The sequence below is a fragment of the Coregonus clupeaformis genome, unplaced genomic scaffold, assembly GCF_020615455.1.
Source record: "Coregonus clupeaformis isolate EN_2021a unplaced genomic scaffold, ASM2061545v1 scaf0034, whole genome shotgun sequence".
In the NCBI taxonomy this organism is placed as follows: domain Eukaryota; kingdom Metazoa; phylum Chordata; class Actinopteri; order Salmoniformes; family Salmonidae; genus Coregonus; species Coregonus clupeaformis.
In genome coordinates, this window is record NW_025533489.1 from 346470 (window position 1) to 364360 (window position 17891).

At 43.8% G+C, this 17891-nt stretch overlaps 1 pseudogene; it reads left to right on the plus strand.

The window, feature by feature from the left end:
* Positions 1–17891, plus strand: part of LOC121556734 — a 55333-nt pseudogene that overhangs the window by 30236 nt on the left and 7206 nt on the right.

Sequence of the window (17891 nt, forward strand, 5' to 3'; positions counted from 1 at the left end):
TGCTCAGAGCTTATAGCGGTCTGAGAACATTCATTCCACTCCCACTCATTCTCTTTCATTTACATTTTCAGAAAGCTTTTTTTCCAGTTGTCACTGCCTGGGAAGCCAAATCCTGTCTTTTACAAAAATGTCTTCTGTAAAACCGTCTTGTCTTTTGTTCTGTATATGTCTAATATTACCATTGTATTGTCGCTCGCTTTCGAATCTATATATCCTCTCTCTTTCTCTTACCTCTCCACCATTATTCCATCTATATATACAGCATACCGCCGCCGCCATGCCACTCTTATGCCTCTCTCTCTCTCTCTCTCTCTCTCTCTCTTTCTCTCTGATTTTTGTTACCCCTGTGTTCTCCACAGCAGCTCTTATTAGTGATGAAGGTAGAAGCTCCGGCAGATGTCAAAGCAGGGTGTGACAGTGTGGAGAAATGGCTGGAAATACCAGTTCCAGGGTTCTGAAATGTGTGTGCGTGTGTGTGTGTGGCATGGTGTGTGATTATTGAATTGTCAGGGAGGGTACGTAAAATGAAAGGTGATAATAAAGAAAACAGTGGATGGTGACCAAAATAGCAGACAGAAGTCTGGGAGGAGTTGTGCGTTATTCGAGAAACTTTGTCGTTTGTGTGTTTGGCCATGTTGCTGAGCTAATGATAGTTAGCGGCAATCACTGTATGTCGGACAGTGTTAACGATGCTAACAAGATTGAGTTGAAGTGTTGGAATTGTTCTTTGTGCAAAACAAGTTTGAGTTAAGTTCGGAAAGTTAACGATGAAAGGATGAGGATTTTTACACAAACGGCAGCCAATAATATATCTGTCGTTATCTCGATCGTAAACCTCAAAATTACATTTGTTTCGTATATCACCATTCTGCATGTATGAATTCACTTTGTTGACAAAGAACACCCGACAGGTGTATGATTGCCTCTCCAAAGATAATACTCCAAAAGAGAGACAATGTCTTTTCTTTTCTAGTGTATAAATTACTTGGTAATTGCGCCTTGATTAGAAATCTCAGAGAGCTGAAATGGGCACTCCAGTTTCTCATTCGTCAAGGATTTCCAAGTTCATGTCTTGGTGGAGTCGATATTTAATGTATGATGACTTTGTGTGTGAAAGCTCCAAATGCGCCATCTCTTCATCGACAGTAACTCAAAGGGTATCAGGAAGTGTAAAAGATATGTTGGATATAAACTGTATCAGATTAATTTTGCTTGTGGGTTAAAGTAATTATTGCAAAATTTAGTAAAAATAAAACAACTTCTGGATAGTTCATTTACTAAAATCTTAATGGTTTTATACAAAACCACTGAACGCATGGAGAAGCTTCTCTTAGGAAACCCAATAGAGAAGCTTCTCTTAGTTGTTTTATGTGAATTAGTGCTATTGGGACCAATGGAAGGAAATGATAATCAGCGTATCTCATTTACTGTATTCTAGTAGCCACAGTGTCCTATTCCTAACTGCCACAACCCGTTCTGTCAGACTGTCAGACTTAACATTTACTGCATTGGAAATTGACTTAAGCCCAATGCACAGCGGAGGATTTAAACAGACCGTTTCTCCTCCACCCAATCGGGCGTTGACACGACCTTTATGAGGAGCCAACCGTTCACATTAATACAGTGGTATACGACCAAGGTACAAATCCGCTCCTCCCATTCCTTCAGCCCCAAATCCTGTATCTGTCCGATACAGACGGGGATGCCAGCGGCCAAAGCGCCTAAAGAATGCATTCCCATTCCGCACTTTTATTGCCCCAGAGAGATAAAGATGGGCCTGTGGTTTTAGTCTGAAGGGCCAGGCGTAAACCATTTAGCTACTGTGCCCCCAGTTGAGATGGAGATCTGTTATTCGTGGTGTGGCCTCAGACATGGAAGGGGGATGACACAAGTAATTTTTTCCAATTTTTTTACAGACTGATTATTCCACTCCCATAATTCATTGTAATGTAAATGTCTGTTCACAATCCAGGGATCAGTTACATTACTGTGTGTGCCTTAAATAGCTTGGAAAATTGCAGAAAATGATGTGTATGGCTTTACGAAGCTTCTGATAGGCTAATGTAAATAATTTGAGTCAATTGGAGGTGTAACGGATGTATTTCAAGGTCTACCTTAAACTCAGTGCCTCTTTGCTTGATATCATGGGAAAATCAAAAGAAATCGTAGCCAAGACCTCAGAAAAAAAATAGTAGACCTCTCCACAAGTCTGGATTTAATCTTGAGAGAACTTTCCAGCTGAAGGTACTACGTTTATCTGTATAAATAATAGTGCATGCAAGTATAAACACCAGGCAATGCTTGCATGTCTATCATACTGCTCAGGAAGGGAGATGCGTTCTGTCTCCTAGAGTCTTTAACAGGTGCGAAAAGTGCAAATCAATCCGAGAACAACAGCAAAGGACCTTGTGAAGATGCTGGAGGAAATAGATACTGAAGTATCATATCCATCATTAAACAGATACAAAGTATATATCCCACATTAAAACTAGGTGTTATATCGACAAAACTGGGAAAGGCTGATCAGTAAGGAAGAAGCCACTGCTCCAAAACCGCCATAAAAAGTGAGACTATGGTTTTGCAACTGCACATTGGGACAAAAGATTGCTTACTTGTTGAAGAAAAATGTCCTCTGGTCTGATGAAACAAAAATGGAACTGTTTGGCCATAATGACCATCTTATGTTTGGAGGAAAAAGGGGGTAACTTGCAAGCGAAGAACTCATCCCAACCGGGTGAAGCACGGGGGTGCTTGAGCATCATGCTGTGGGGGTGACCTTGTGCAGGAGGGACTGGTGCACTTCACAAAATAGATGGCATCATGAGGAAGGAAAAATGTGGATATATTGAAACAACATTCAAGACATCAGTCAGGAAGTTAAAGCTTGGGTTCGCAAATGGGTCTTCTGGAAATGGACTTCAAAACTGACCCCAAGACTTCCAAAGTTGTGGTAAAATGGCTTATGGACAACAAAGTCAAGGTATTGGAGTGGCCATCACAAAGCCCTACCAATTCCTATAGAAAATTTTGTGGGCAAGAAACTGAAAAAGCAAGCGAGCAAGGAGGCCAATAAATCTGACTCCAGTTACACCCAGCTCATGTGAGGAATGGGCCAAAATTCACCCAACTTATTGTGGGAAGCTTGTGGAAGGCTACCCCAAACGTTTGAAAGTTAAAGACAATTTAAAGGCAATGCAAATACTAATTGAGTGTATGTAAACTTCTGACCCACTAGAATGTGATGAAAGAAATAAAAGCTGAAATAAATTCTCTCTACTATGACTGACATTTCACATTCTTAAAATAAAGTGGTGATGTTAAGACCTAGGGTAGACGGAATTTTTACTAGGATTAAATGTCCAGGAAGTGAAAAAACTGAGTTTAAATGTATTTGGCTAAGGCGATATGCATAAATTTCGACTTAATTGTAGATGTTATTTTATATTGTTGGGTAGGTGGGGGTGCGTGTGTGAGTGTGCGTGCAGGAAGGTGTGGGTGTGTCACCCCCCCACACACACTTAAAGGGGATACTTCTGTGTTTTGGCAATGAGGCGTTTTAGCTACTTCCCCAGAGTCAGATGAACTTGTGGAAACTTTTATGTCTCTGGTGCCAGTATGAAGGAAGTTAGAGGTGGTTTACGCTAGCTCATGCTAACTAACGTCAAGCGCAAATGACCGGAAGTCTCTGTATCTGCAAGCATGCTAGTAGTTCATCTGACTCTGGGGAAGTAGATAAGGGCCTCATTGCCCAAATCCCAAAGTATCTCTTTAAGCTACCCTGGTGGTCCCTGTTCTCCCAAGGGACCCTATTTAACACACTTCAAAAGGAGTCCTCTGGCAGGTGAAGTGCGCTAACAAAAAAAAAGTAACCCCTTTGAATTATAGCATTTTTCAACCGTGGACATCAGTGCTCGTAGATAGACAACCTCCTTACTCACTGTTAGGTGTCTGTGTGTTTCAGACCAATATAAAGAGAATGTGACTTGAGCTTTTTCTCAGCAGTATTTGACAGGTGTTGAGCCTTGGGTCTAACCCTTAACAAAGGGGATAGTTTTTAATAATATCAGACTGGTAGAGGGTGTGATCCAGTACATTTATAGTCACAAAAGAAACCCTGAAATCAGATGGTGTTGTCAAGGCGATACCACAACAGTAATGTCACCATCGGAATGAAGTTTTGGTGCTGCGTCTTGATTTAGGGAGGGATTTGTTTTTACCATTTGCAGTGCATGTACTAAAGCTAGCTTTAAGGTTGTAACAGCTGTTAACTGTTTCCTGTGAAAAAGAGGGAGGAGAGGAGGAAGGTCGCGCCGGGCTTGCTGAACACGGCTTACTTTTCCACTTCCTTTAGGTTACTCTCACACCCCACCCCTCCCATACACACACCACACAAAATGGATGAGGCTTGGTTTGACCCAGATTGACCCATATGCCCTTTGATTCCTATCCTTCCCTCCGTCCCCACCCTACCTCCCTTCTGATACCTCTTCTTCTCTTCTATTCACTCTCCGTCCCTGCACCTACCTCCTTCTGATACCTCTTCTCCTTCCTCTCCTTCCTCTCCGTCCCCCACCCTACCTCCCTTCTGTGACTCTCTTCTCTTCCTCTCCCTTCCTCTCCAGTCCCCCACCCTACCTCCTCAGTCCCTCTCTTCTCATTCTCCTCTTTCCTCTCACGTCTACCCTACCTCCTTCTGATACCTCTCTTCTCCTTCTCTCTTCCTCTCCGTCCCCACCCTACCTCAGCCCTGGATCCTCCCTTCTCCTTCCTCTCCTTCCTCCTCCGTCCCCACCCTACACTCCTTCTGATCCCTCTCTTCTCCTTCCTCTCTTCCTCTCCGATCACCCCCACCCTACCTCCTTCAGATCCCTCTCTTCTCCTTCCCCCTCTCCTTCTCTCGTCCCCCACCCTACCTCCTTCCCGATCCCTCTCTTCTCCCTTCCTCTCCGTCCCTCCACCCTACCTCTTCTGATCTCCTTCTCCCTTCCTCTCAGTCCCCCACCCACCTCCTTCATGATACCTCTCTCCTCTTCCCTCTCACGTCCCCCACCCTACTCCTGTTTATGTTCCCTCATTTCTCCCTCCCTCCAGACCTGAACGAGTGTGAAAGTGCTGAAGCCACAGCCGTAACACAGGTATGAATGGCAGCGCTACAAAGTGCTACTGCCTCAATGGCACAGCTATGCCATTTGACGGGACCTGGGTGGGAAGTGAGGGAATGTCAGCAGACGTGGGTCTGTGTGGGTGTGAACTGGCGGGAGGATATGGGCAGCATTTCAGTGTTGACTGTCTCTGTCTGTCTGTCCCTCTTCTCTTTTTGACTCGTTTGCTTATTTTCTCTGTCTGTCAGTCTGTTGTCTTTCATTTTTCTCTCTCTCTCTCTCTCTCTCTGCATCATGTCTGTGTCTCTCTGTTCTGCTCTCTCTCTCTCCATCTCCGTCTCCCTGTCTCTCTCTCTCTCTCTCTCTCTCTCTCTCTCTCTGTCTCTCTGTCCCTGTCTCCTCTCTCTCTCTCTCTCTCTCTCTCTCTCTCTCTCATCTCCCTCTCTCTCTCTCTTCTCTCTCTCTCTCTCTCTCTCTCCGTCTCCGTCTCCCTGTCTCTCTCTCTCTCTCTCTCTCTCTCTCTCTTTCTCTCTCTCTTTCTTTTTCCTCTCTCTCTCTCTCTTTTTTCCTTTTTTCTCGTTTCTTCTCTCTGTTATATTTTCTCAGCTCGTCTCTCTCACGCCTCGGTCTCCCTCACCTCAAATGTATTCATAAGGAACGGCTGCTCTTTAAAGCCATAGGAATACTGTGCTCTCTCTCCAGTATGAAGTCCATTTTCACATCCACATGAAGACCTTTGACCACAGTCTTGCCAGATAAAATGTTTTGAAGAAAAAAAGTTAAATCCCATTCTATCCACTCACCATTACCTCTACAGGCAGGCTTGGGTGGCCAACCCTTGTATGCGCTCCTAAATGACTATAGGCACTGGTCAAAAGTAATGCACTATATAGGAATAGGGTATTCATGGGGGAAGTGATCTCAAGTCAAAGAGACTGGGATGACTTAAAATGAAAAAATATATAGGAGACGTGGAACTTTAACCTGCATGTAAATGGGATTATATTGCTTAGCCCTGAAGGTATTCTGATTCATCTTCTGGAGGAAATAGTGTGTTCTACTTGCCCCCAGTGGGTATTATTTTTATTATTTTTTGCACCTTTGCAACCACACAATCTAATCGAGAACCTTATCAAAGTATGAATGTGGTCACTGAGTGTTGTGATGATTTAATGATATGCCCCACTTGAATCTGGAGGCCCTCTCTTTGAGAGGGAAGTAGTTTTGTTTTTTGATTAGATTCTGGCAGAGCTCGCCCAAGGCCTCATTTGCATTATAAAAAAAAAAAAGCCCAAAGATACGTTGAAGTATAACATCAGAATATCCATGTGTGTTCTATCTACCGTAATACGCTGAGTGTACAAAACATTAAGAACACTTCTCCTAATTGGAGTCCGTTATGGACTCTTACAAGGTGTCGGAAGGATCTCCACAGGGATGCTGGCCCATGCTGACTATAATGCTTCCTCAGTGGAAGTGTTTCAAGTTGGCTGGCTGCTGTTTGGGTGGTGGACTGCTCTGAGTACACACAGGAAACTGTGGGAGCCGTGAAAATCTTCTTTTTAACCTGTCTCCTCCCCCTTCATCTACACTGATTGAACTGGATTTAACAAGTGGCATCAATATGGGATATAGCTTTCACCTGGATTCACCTGGTCAGCTCCATGTCATGGAAAGAGTAGGTGTTCATAATGTTTTGTACACTGAGTTGGGTGTGATTACCAGACTCATTCTTTCTCCCACAATCTATTCCAGAGTACCTGCTGCAGCAACAAACATAGCAACTTTCATTTCATGGAAATGGAGTAGAGTAGAAGTGGGGCGGGAGGGAGGGAGGTGGGGGTCACACAAAGAAACATGATTTCATGTTATTTTGAGAGAGTTGAACTCCTGTAAGACCAATGAGAATGGAACTGCAGAGGGGTGTTTGGTGGGGACAAACAGGGGGCGAGAGAAGAGAGGAGAGAGGGGTGAGAGATGAGATGGAAGGGAGGGGTGAAGGAGAGGAGAGGAGAGTGAAGGCAGGCTATGGGGGTCGAAAGATGAGGAGAGAGCGAGGGAGAAGATAGGGAGGCCGACGGAGGTGAGAAAGGGGGTGAGAGATGAGAGGGGAGAAGACAGGAGGCAGGGGTATGGATAAGTGGGAGGGGAGGTGTGAGGGAGAGGGAGAGGTTGAGGAGAGGTTGCGAGGGTGGCAGGGAGGGAAGAGGATGAAGGAGTTAGGATCCGGCTAAAAGGACTCCGAAGAGGGGAATATAATAATGTGGGGTTACCTGTTAGCCTGGTGTGTGTTCTCTGAATACGTATCCTGGTTATATTAGAACAGATGTACTTCTAGTCCAGGCTGGCCTAGGTTTCATTGTTTAGGACCCTGGGAGATACAGACTTACAATGTAAGATCTCTGTGTCTGGGTTTGTGGGTATTTTGTAAGTGCCAATATTCCAACCCTACTCTAGGTTGTAGATCCAGGGGGATGTTGCAATTAATCTGCTGTGTTTGTGCCTGCGTTTACTAAATCTGCCAGTGTGTCCTTAATGTTTGTGTGTGTACTGTGTGTGTTAGCCATCTATAACCTGCTGCTGTATACCCTCCAGATACCCATACCTGTGGCATGGCCAACTGCCAGTACGGCTGGGAGGTGCTGAAGGGAGAGGCACACAGCCAGTGCCTGCCGCCAGGGCCTCAGCTGCGCCTGGATGGAAGAACTCTGTGTGGGTATGTTCTGTTCTAGTGTTAAATATATCAGCACGCACGTAGAGCACGCACACACACACACAACAAGGGGTGTGGGAGCCTGGTTCAATTATTCAATGTCAGATAGAATTTTTAAAGTTTGTAGTTTTGAATTTGCCGAAATTTGGTTGCTACAGAGCTCGATAAAATACCTTTGGCAGCAATGAAAACACGATATAGAAATATCAAATTAGGACTCCTGAACGGGGAAGACACAGCAGCAGGGAGAAAAACCTACCTGATATTCTCAAACACCCCCTTCACTTTTGCTTGTCATTGGATTTGATAGTCTGAAACCAGGGATTCCCCCTCTCTCTCACGCTCTAGCTTCCCTTTTGAGCTACTAATTACATTTTTTATACGTGGAGACTGTATAAGGGCCTTTCTTAATGAAGGTGTGACTGACTGAAGTTCACTGGGGAGTAAAAATCCCCCCCCCCCCCTTTAAATGCACAAATGAGTAAAAATGGACAAATTGAAGCAGTTATCCGTGTCACATCTAAATGCAGGCTCTGGACGATTGGTCTAGCTTAAATACAAGTCTGTCGATTGGCTGGCTGAGCCTTCCGGCGATGCACACTAGTCACAGCTTTGAGACTGAGGGGAGGCAGGGGGTGTGGGCTTAAAAAAGGCACATCAATCATTGTTGTAGAAGGAGAGAGCGTTGTGTTAACAGTGTTAAACGACTTGGAAATATTTGAGGAGACCCCTTGAACCCTTTTTTGGAAAGAGGAGTTTTTATGGAAGAGGGTGTTGCTTTAAATCAACACTCAAGGTCAAGGGTACTAGATAGAGTTGATAGAGTAGGATGATTTGGATGATAATGTTGGTCAGTCTACTAGTCGTGGTTGTTCCTCTGGCAACTGAAGAAGCCTATGGTAAGCTCATGGAAGCCCATGTCAAATCCCTCAGAAATTGCAAAATAAATCAGAAAATGCTAAAATTTGACGTGGATAGGCCTATATTGGACAAGCGAAGGAGATTGGAGAGGAGTAGAAACATGTTGAGGACAATAGTATGATTAATGAGTAATCCTGGGATTAATGAGTGCTAATTAATGATTAATTCCTGGGATTTTTGGATGTTCCAGAAACTAGACAGCTTCATATTTCATTTCTTCTTCTCATAAAAAATGGTAGCAGAAAAAACAGCTATCCAGAACTGAATACAAGCCGATAAACACTAAATACGAAGGATTGAATGAAACGGCACTGTTATTCTAGACGACCAGTTTTTTATGGGTAGGTTTTCAGACAGAAAAGCAAATGGTTGATTGGAAACCTTGTACACATTTTGGCCTATTGTAGGGCTACTTATATATGCATCCATCTTTCTAGACTCTCCATAACACTGTATGTTTAAGTTGGCGTAATGTCAGAGTGTTTCAATCATGCAACATTTTACAGCACAATAAATAAAATAGACTCACCAAAGCAGTAGTCCTTTAATGTATCTGCCCATGTAGCTACAGAGGGATTTGAGTTATCCTGACAGAATAAGCTAAACCCCACAACCGTGTGTGTATTGTTTGATCGTAGGATTTAATGCATAATGGGTGCAGTGTTGAATAAACCCAAAAAGAGAGAAAAGTCGTGAAAAGAGGAAGGTTTGAAAGATGAGATTAAACTGTAGGTATATTTATGGGATTTATTCATTTAATACATACAATATGCGTTGATGTGTTGCTAGCCAACCTTAACATTAATAATTATATTCATTGATTTACATGGATATATATGGCTTTGGTATAGGTAAAACTATATGTATATTAATAAAGAAATTGAAAACCTGAAGAAGGTAGGCTAGTTGATTTAAATGTGGTATTATTAAGATTGAATCAGAGCCATGATATTGTACAGCTCCTCCCTTTCTTTAGTATTAATACCTCCCCTTCTAAGTATTTAATAAATGATAAAATCTGAACTGTAGTTAATCTGTAATGTTTTACTTTCAGATGTGGACGAGTGAGCGAATGGGCATGGCCATGTGTCCTCGGGTCCGTAAGTGATAAACCTTCGGGAGTTAAATCTGCAAGTGTACGAGGGTTAATTAAATAAGGGAAGTACCAGATGAAAAAATCAATTTCCACACGTTTACGGGGTTTAAGGTAAAAGGTGACAACAGACAGGTTGTTGAAATGTTGGGACCATCACTGAGTCATTAACGCGTAGAGCGCAGGTGTTGTTTTTACATTAATTATTTTATGAGAGAGATAAGAAGAAAGAGAGAGTGGGGGGGGGAGAGAGAGAGAGGGGAAAGAAAGAAAGAGATACTTTCTTTGTTTTTTTTTTTTTTTTTCTTTCTTTCTTTCTTTCTTTCTTTCTTTCTTTCTTTTTTTTTTTTTTTTTTTTTTTTTTTTCTTTTTTTTTTTTTCTTTCTTTCTTTCTTTTTTTTTTCTTTTTTCTTTCTTTCTTTTTTTCCCCTCTCTTTCCCTCTTCCCCTCCCTAATCAGCGTGTGTTCTCCTGTCTTTCAGATGTGGATGAGAGTGTCTAGGCCAAAACCACTGCAACAGTTTCGCCACCTGCTATAACACGCATCTACAAGTGCAAGTGCAAAGACGGCTACAGGGGGGATGGGCACGATGCAAACGTAAGCTGGGCCACTGAATGGCCCCATCGCCTTAAAGGGAAGGGCCCTTATTTTATTTGGTGTGTTTTTTTGAAGGCTGGAGGGTTGAAGAGATTACGTGGTAGGAAAAGTAGACTGCAAACTTAAGAGCAATGGGCTGAAATTTTTGTCTTTTGTAATGGTACTCATTGAGTGAGATAATAGTTCAGGTACGGGGTTTAAAGAGCGCGACTGCTTGACGCCTGGCATTGTGGGATCTTTAAAGAAAAAAAAAAAAAAGGGGTAGTAAACATCTATTCTTTTACTTGGTCTGGCTGGTGTCTCCTTCCACTAACCTGACAGACCACTCTGATGCCTGTCTCTTTTGTCGCTGCTTGTCGCTGTTCACACAGCGGCTCAATGGCAAAAGAAAAGTAATTCATTATCATTATATCCCTCAGTAGTTTAATCTTTTGATTGAACTGCTGCACGTTTAGTCAGTGTTGGATTCAAATGGCACCCTATTCCGTATAAGGGTACTACTTTGGACCATAACGCTTATATGCCCGGTCAAAAGTAGTGCACTTTATAGGGAAAAGGGTGTTGTTTGATGTGCAGTGTAGCATAGAGCACACAGAACCTCCCCCCCGCCTAGAGCACTGGCAGAATCCCACAGACACTGGTATTTGAAACAATCTGTCCGCTCTTACCTGTGGGTGAGGATGGAGAAGTGGCCTCGAGGGGGAGAGGGTTGATTTGCGATATCCTATTTGTGTGTCATATATCAAAGCCCCTCTGTAACCCGAGAAAGCGTGAGCCGAGACTCTCTTTGAGTGATCTCTTTGAGAATACACCCCACCTCACCCCCCTTCAGTCCTCAATCTGAAGCCTTTCCCAAGCCTAAATGCCTTTTTCTACTCTGCTCGACGTGGGAAGTGAGGACGTAAATAGAGGATGGGTTGGTCTCCTTTATGACACCAGAGGCTTTGTGGGAGACCTAAGGCAGGGATTTTATAGGTGTGGTTGGTATCACTCCACACAGGAATACCAGCTAGCTGTCTGGCTGGTGGCTGTCTGGCTCTCTAGCTGTCTGTCTGGCTGTCTGGCTGTCTGTCTGGCTTTAGCTCAGGGCTGAGAACTTCTGACTAAAAGCAACAGAGAGAAGGGGTTCATGTCTAATTTGGAATAGAGGGGAGCTGCTCTATCAGGGGATAAAGTGGAAATGAACGTTGCAAATGAAGACGGGTGATTTTACTGATGAGTGTAATGCGTCTTGATTATATGGGAGTGATTTGGTTTCAAAGATAAGATCTTTTAAAGTCCCTTAATGAGGGAAGTATGCTTTATGGATACAGAGATAAAGCTGGTTGCCCGGTTACTCAGGTAAAGTCATTGCAGATGAAAGAGCTGGCCTTTTTCTTTCAAAGGGTCAGTTGGGTCACTACAGTCACCATCCTCTTAATGTCTCATTAACACCGAAGCATCCAGGATGGTGTTCATTAAGCACCAAACAGAGAAAATAAATGCACTGAAACAGGGAGGGACTATCTATGGACACCTCCAATTAGAACCGGAATTTGTTTTTCGTTGCAAAACATTTTCAAATGTTTTTATGTTGCATTCCCTAATGAACACAACACAGATTTCAGTTGTCAATCCATTTCCTGTCTTCTTTTTCCTTCCAGCCATTCCCAAGGTGGTCATCGATTCCCCCAGGTTCCCCCGAACCACCACAACATTGAATCCCTGACTGGGACCGCAGAGGACTCACCACCACGATCCGACCGCCCATGACCGCCAAGAGAGTCATCCCACCACCCCCAAAAGAACCCACAACCACTCCCAAACCAACAACTACCACTACCACTACTACTAGAGCACCTACTAAGGCCACACCACCACCACCACCCCCACCTCCTCCAAGAACGATGCCCCCGCCCTCGGGAAGCCAGTGGTCCCCACGAGACGACCAATCATACCCACCAGGAGACCCCCTGTGGTCACCCGTAAGCCATACGTGCCCCCACGGCGTCCCCCCATCCCTCTCCACCGCCCCACCCGCAGGACACCCCCTGTGGTGCCCACCCGCCTGCCACCCCCAAAACAGCCCGAGCCGGTCACCCCAGTACACAACACCATCGAGAAGGAGGTCACCAAACAGAGAGGCGACGTCCACAGTAAGTCTGCTTTTTTGTTTTGCTTGAGATTTACATTGACTGTTATGCGTGTGTGTGTGTATAGCATCCATAAACTTCTGAATTTCCACCTCAGCTACTTTTCAGCAGATTTGATTGGGAGATTTGATAAAAAATATAAATATGTGGTCAAGTTATCTTGATAAGATGCTTGACAAGTTTCTGCAAACCGGATGTGACCACATTTGCATATCCATATTTATTTCAGTCGCTTCGTAATATATCAGGCATGATTGTGAAATATGTCCATCCGACCATCCCCAATGACAGAACGAAAACACTTCACAGCAAATCAGTTGTGAAGCGGTCCAGAGAAAATGAAGTGTGTATTATTATTATCTTAACCCATTTTCAACAGAAACTGGAGAACATCTGAATGCCATTGAACTGAGGGGGTTTGTCAGTCTTTTGCCAAAGTATAGTCTACTATCTATCTAGGCCAGTACAGGGGGTGGCAATAGAGGATAGAGAAACATTATTTTAACACAGTTAAAGGGGGAATGGAAACACTTTTAGGGAAGTCAATCTAAATCCTAGTGTTTCCATTCCCCCTTTAAGGGACTCACCATATGATAATACAGTTTGCAATGCAGTTATTGACAATAATTCACCTAGTTGTTATTGTACCGGACTTGACCTTACACAGTTAGCCTGCACTAGAACACACTAGCCTGGTACCAGATCTGTCTTGTCAACTCCAATGGTCAGTGTGACGTTATAAACAGAACTGCAATCAGGCTAATATAATACTGGATTACAAAAATGTAAAAATCACAGTGCCCATTTGAACACTGTTGATTAAAAGTAATCGCCAAGGCCCTCTGACATCAATAGCCTGTGAGGATGAAAGGGTGGTGGTGCAGCAGCCATTGTGCATGCTGGGAGGTGAGATCGTGTTTCCCACCGACCTAGCCAGATGGCCTCACATAATTAGAAAATTAATAAACTAGGAGGTAGATTGCATTCACATCAGTTTGCATTATTTGGAGGGCGACATCAATTTATTCAGCAGAATAGCCTCGGAGAATGTCTTTGAAATGTGTTGTTTGAATAAGACGACGCGGGAGAGGAAAGGATGTTGCCCTGGCGATATCAATAGAATATTTTAATTGGATTGTGATTCAAGAGGACAAGAATGATCGTCAAAGCATAAGGAACTTGTCTGATTAAAGTGGTTCAGAACTCGGAGGCATCAGCTTGTTTGTACTGTATGATTTTGTTTACTTTTAGTAAAATAAATTAAATTACGTTTAAAAAATTGTAAAGTAAAAGTTAACTTTTAGTACTTTTAGCTCGGAATTGGGAATCTGCAGATTGCCCTGTAATTGTCTTGTTGCGAGCGCTAACCACTTTCTTGGCCCTGTTCGAATCATTTTGAAGATGCATCCTCCCTTCCATTCCTTCCTTGAAGTGATCACAGCAAAGAAGCACCCCAGGAAAACTCTGTCTTCTTACCCACACAAACATTTCAGAAATGTGTCACCATCGGCTGATCATATTCCTCTTTAAAGGGATAGTTTTCCAGGTTTTTTTACCCAATCTTAATTGTTTTATTACCTCAAGAGTGTAAACACAGATATTCTGGAGTGCTATTGTTGCAATATAAGTATGATTTTTGGAACAGAAGTGTTTTCCAATGATTTTTTGTCCCACGTTCATTCTCACATCCCAGGCATTCTTTATTTCACAGCTTTTCATAAAGCTTTGATTTCAATTCTAATACAAACCCTTCTTCTCTTGAGGTAAGAAAACAATTATGAATTGGGTAAAAATCCAGAAAACTATCCCTTTAAGACACATTGAAAAAAGCCTGTGCTTGTCTTGGTTGACAGAGTATATGAAAATCCCCCTTGAGTTTTTAGCCCTATCGACTGCCCAAATATTTGCCACTAAATTAAACAAGACAGGGTCAAGAGGAGCGCTAGTGACAAGGACAGCTAACACAGTGGAGTAAACCGATTTATTAAGCGTGGGAGTGCAGCTGCTGGCCGAGGGAGATTGATTCCCTGAAGAAATACTTAGCCCTTTGTTTCTCACAGTGTAAAGTGGCACTTTACACTATAGTGTCCAACTGCCAGGGTCAAATACATTTCTGCTATTGTCGTGTTAATGGCAGAGAAACGCTAGCCTGGTCCCAGGCCGCTTATGCTGTCTCTGCCAATTCCTATGGTGAAAGGAGTTGGCAAAGTCAGCACAAACAGATCTGAAACCAGGCTATCTGAACAGTATGTGTTTATACAAACATTGACCAGGTGCCATTCATCCTGTGAGGTGACTTTAATTCACAACAAAGATAAGCTGGACAAACAAAGCTATTTTGTTGCTGCTACATTCACACCTTGCAGGTTATTGTTAACCTGACACCCATCCAGCCAACTTGGCTGGGAGTAGCATAGCCTTAGAGAAAATAACATTGACAGGCTTCAGTAGGGCAGACCTGGGTTGAAATTGTATACTGAACAAAAATATAAACGCAACATGCAACAATTTCAACGATTTTACTGAGTTACAGTTCATATAAGGAAATCAGTCAATTGAAATACATTCATTAGGCCCTGTTTTATGGATTTCACATGACTGGGCAGGGGCACAGCCATGGGTGGGCCTGGGAGGGCATAGGCCCACCCAGTGGGGAGCCAGGCCCAGCCAATCAGAATGAGTTTTTTCCCCACAAAAGGGCTTTATTACAGACAGAAATACTCCTCAGTTTCATCAGCTGTCCGGTGGCTGGTCTCAAATGATCCCGCCAGATGAAGAAGCCGGATGTGGAGGTCCTTGGCTGAGCGCGGTTACATGTGGTCTGTGTTGTGAGGCCGATTGGATGTACTGCCAAATTCTCTAAAACAACATTGGAGACAGGCTTATGGTAGAGAAATGAACATTCAGTTCTCTGGCAACAGATCTGGTGGACATTCCTGTAGTCAGCATGCCAATTGTATGCTCCTCAAAACTTAAGACATCTGTGGCATTGTGTTGTGTGACAAAACTGCACATTTAAGAGTGGCCTTTTATTGTCCCCAGCACAAGGTGCACCTGTAATGATCATGCTGTTTAATCAGCTTCTTGATATGCCACACCCCGGTCAGGTGGATGGATTATGTTGTCAAAGGAGAAATGCTCACTAACAGGGATATAAACACATTTGTTCACAACATTTGAGAGAAATAAGCTTTTTGTGCGTATGGAACATTTTCTGGGAACTTTTATTTCCCAGCTCCTGAAACATGGGACCAACACTTTACATGTTGCGTTCATATTCTTGTTCAGTATATTTGCTTTCTTTCAAAACGATTTAATCTCTTTTGATTGAGCCTGCATGGAGTGCCATGTGGGCTGTGTTTACATTTTAACGATCATTCCATTGGTTGCATTGTGCTAGGCTGTTTCTCAACATTGACCCAGCTGAAGGTGGTTCCATTGTGCTAGGCTGTTTCTCAACATTGACCCAGCTGAAGGTGGTTCCATTGTGCTAGGCTGTTTCTCAACATTGACCCAGCTGAAGGTGGTTCCATTGTGCTAGGCTGTTTCTCAACATTGACCCAGCTGAAGGTGGTTCCATTGTGCTAGGCTGTTTCTCAACATTGACCCAGCTGCAGGTGGTTCCATTGTGCTAGGCTGTTTCTCAACATTGACCCAGCTGAAGGTGGCTCCATTGTGCTAGGCTTTCTTAACATTGTCCCAGCTGCAGGTGGTTCCATTGTGGTAGGCTGTTTCTCAACATTGACCCAGCTGAAGGTGGCTCCATTGTGCTAGGCTGTTTCTCAACATTGACCCAGCTGAAGGTGGCTCCATTGTGCTAGGCTGTTTCTCAACATTGACCCAGCTGAAGGTGGTTCCATTGTGCTAGGCTGTTTCTCAACATTGACCCAGCTGAAGGTGGTTCCATTGTGCTAGGCTGTTTCTCAACATTGACCCAGCTGAAGGTGGCTCCATTGTGCTAGGCTGTTTCTCAACATTGACCCAGCTAGAAGGAGGTTCCATTGTGCTAGGCTGTTTCTCAACATTGACCCAGCTGAAGGAGGTTCCATTGTGCTAGGCTGTTTCTCAACATTGACCCAGCTGAAGGAGGTTCCATTGTGCTGAGGCTGTTTCTCAACATTGACCCAGCTGAAGATGCCTACATACAGGGCACTACACTCTTAGAAAAATGGTTCCAACCAAGGGTTCTGCAGCTGTCCCTGTAAGATAACCCTTTTGGTTCCAGATAGAACCCTTTTTGGTTCCAGATAGAACCCTTTTTCTGTTCCATGTAGAACCCTCTGGGTTTCTGCATGGAATCCAAAGGGTTCTACCTGGAACCAAAAAGGGGTTCTCGAAGGGTTCTCCTATGGAGACAGCAGAATAACCCTTTTGGTTCTAGATAGCTCAATGTTTCTAAGAGTGTACAGTAGCAGACCTCAACTAATGTAGCTCCCAGGAGGTCCTTCCCTTCCCCCCCTCTTTCCCCCCTCCTTGGCCTGGATACGTCTATGGCCTGGATGCCTGGCATTGCTGGAGAGCCTGGTGTCTTAACAGGGAATCTGTGCACAGCCCTCTGCTTCCTGGATTCCACAGACAGACAGGCTGACGTGCTACATCAATGTCAGGTCAGGTGGCCCAAGCCAGCGGCTAACACTGGGGTAAATTAAGTAGACTGCTAGGACACAAGCTGGGGTGGGAGAGCCAGGGGTTAGGAGTTCAGAGGTCAGAGTGTCGCGCTTGTGGAACTGTATCAGTGTATCGTACCCAAATTGAGATGTCGGCAATTACGTTTTATCGATCCTATTTTTCTTTGATGATAACATGCGTGTTATCACCAGATTTTGTAGTTGTCAAAATGTAACTTTTCATAGGCTCCTTAATCTAAAAATCATGTTTGACAAGTTAAACCTGGTCAATAGACCTTTGAGCGACATTGAGTTAGACAGGAAGTACTGTGTTTCCCCATGTTTCCATTTGACCTGTGACCTTTTAGCAGGGGGGCGGCTTGGCATTTCAGTATTTAAGGCAGTATGACCACAGTTATGTCAGTAGAGACTGAGGGTTATTTCAGTAGTGGCTGTGTCACTGTGCCACGACAGAGGGGCCCCAGGGTCGTGTGTGTGTGCGTGCATCACAGCATTTACACGGCAATTGCATCAGACAGAAACAGCTGAAGATACCCCCCACTCTTGACCCCCACCCGCCCACACACACACACACCTCCACCACACCCCTCGCTCTGTGGCTGCCAATCAAATGGTCTGAATTAGCAGAGTTGAGTACAGTAGACAGAATGGACCTAATATATGAACCCGTTTGTAGTACAGTGTACTGCAGTGTATGAATGTATT